Here is a 2,301-nt window from a genome sequence, read left to right as displayed (position 1 = left end):
ACGTCGGAATGAGCAGCCTGACGCGATGGAGACTCAAGATGGACTTCAGTACCTTCAATGTCATCTTCTTTGAGAAGACCTTTGGAAATTAGGTACTGTTTGAGATTGGGCGACCAGTCGTGGATTGCATCCCAGAGATTAGTGACTTTGAATTTTCCAAATACACTGCTCTCTAGAGCATCCATTTCCTCATCAGTGAGAATTTCATCAATCTCCTGAAATTGAGACTTGGGCATTGTCTTGACAAAGATGAAGAAAAAGTAATTGACGAGATCCTGAAACTCTTCAGGATTCTGGGTTGCCATGAGTGCGGGAAATGTGGTTGTGACACAATGTTGAGCCAGAAGTGTCACGTAGTTTTTGAGAGAAGTGATCGGAGTTACAGAGGATGAGGATGCAACATTGATATCAACAGGATCTGCAAACTTTACTTTCTTGTTGAACCCATCAAGCCAGTAGTGGAAGAATCCTCTGAGAGGAGAAGAGTTTTCTTCTGAATGATCTCCATTCTTGTTGGCTGCTTGTGACTCTTTTGACTGTCGTTCCTCTTAGTGTTGTGGAGGAACAACAGATGGCCGTTGTTGAGGAGTTTCAGTGTCTGGAGTCTGTACCTCCTCTGTAGCTTTTTGTGCAGCTTCTTCAGGATCCTCATTGAGTGATTTTTGAGGAGAGTCAAGCAAGATCTTGATTGGAGATGATGAACTGTCAAGGTTCTTTTTGATTGAGCCTCGAGTTCTGTAGTGTGGTTCAGTAGTAGAACCAGGGGTTTTAGTAATCAGGCTGATGACCCCTTTAGATGAGCTCTTCTGTCCTTCAAACAGGTGGATAGTGGAAGACACTTGAGTGGTGCTCTTCTAGAAGCATCGAGTTCTTTTCACGCTATGAAGGATCATTGATGAAACTCTTGTTCCTTGACGAAGATGTTTGGTGGAATGGGATTCCTTCTTTTCTTCAGCAAGAATTTGAAGATAGGCCCTCTCCCAGTTGAATGGGCCTTTTAGAAACAGGGCAATCAACACCAGTTTGTGTGGTCTCGAGAGATGACCAGGAGATCCAAGAATGCCAAACCAGCATCTCTTGATCATTTTGGCGATTGGTCTGAGATGATGATGCAATCTTGACATGCTCAAGACATTTATGATGTTGAAATATTTAGGTGCATCACTCATCAATGTATATCTCATGAGATTTGTGGCTTCATCGTCAGCAAAGAATGGTGCTGGTCCTTCAGTTGGAAGATTGAACAATTCTCTTGCCGCTCGAGAGATGTTGATGGAGATATTGGTTGATTCTAAGAAATCTTCGTTGGTGAAGACATGAATTTCTTATGTGAAGTCACCAGTTGACTCATCAGTTTTGATATTATCGTAGAATTCTCTGATGGTCGGCTTGTCGAGAAGGAACTCCGATGCGCTTTGAAAGAACTTTGTCCATCCATGACGTTCCAAGATTTCATTAATCTTGTAAGACTCAACAAGACTCTGAAGCGCCTCTGATGTTACTAAGGACTCGTAACATACTGTTTGTTGAGAGACGAAATTTGTGGTTTTCGCCATTTGAAGGTTTTTTAAAAAAATGTTTTCTGCAAAAATCTTGAAGAAAATCTCACAGAGATTGAACTGTGGATTAAGCGGTGAGAAATCGAGAGGAAACACAAGTGTGAAATGAAGTGAATGATTTCTCTGAGATTGAGTAAATCTTATGCAGAAGATGAAACGATTTTTAAGAGAATTTGGAGGAACGTGCAAGAGGCGGTTTCAATAAACTTTTGAAATCTGTGCAAATGGAGACGTGGCACGTGGATCAATCCGCTTGTTAGTAAAAAGGGCGGGATTGTGTGAACGTGTGTCATCCATATTTTGAACGAAATCTCTACGTGTCATTTAAAAAAAGTGAAAATAATTCTAATGACACATCAGCCTAAAAGCAAGTTTCAGTCGAAATAAATAAAGAAATTCAGTCATATAAACAAATGAGTTTGTTGAGAGAAGCTTACACAGTGACTAGCACTAGATTAGTCGTTGACTGTAGTGGAAGTTCCCTCTATAGTGATGACTGGTTCTTTTTCAGCTACTAATTTGTCGACTGTTGCTGCACGTTCTTTTCTAGTTTCATCATCCTTCTGAACTGAAGTGTTTCTTCATGAATCACTTCTTCAAATACTTCTGATGGTCCTTTTGAATTCTGTCTCTTTTCCTCAAGACGTTCCAGAAGTTCTTGTCTCTGAGACTGAAGCAGTTTCAGTCTGTTGATCAGTCTGCGCTCTTGAACATTTCTTCTATCAGCTTCGTCTTCGTCTGA

The sequence above is a fragment of the Salvia miltiorrhiza genome, chromosome 2 (genome assembly GCF_028751815.1).
Source record: "Salvia miltiorrhiza cultivar Shanhuang (shh) chromosome 2, IMPLAD_Smil_shh, whole genome shotgun sequence".
Lineage (NCBI taxonomy): Eukaryota > Viridiplantae > Streptophyta > Magnoliopsida > Lamiales > Lamiaceae > Salvia > Salvia miltiorrhiza.
This window is presented reverse-complemented; position numbering follows the sequence as displayed.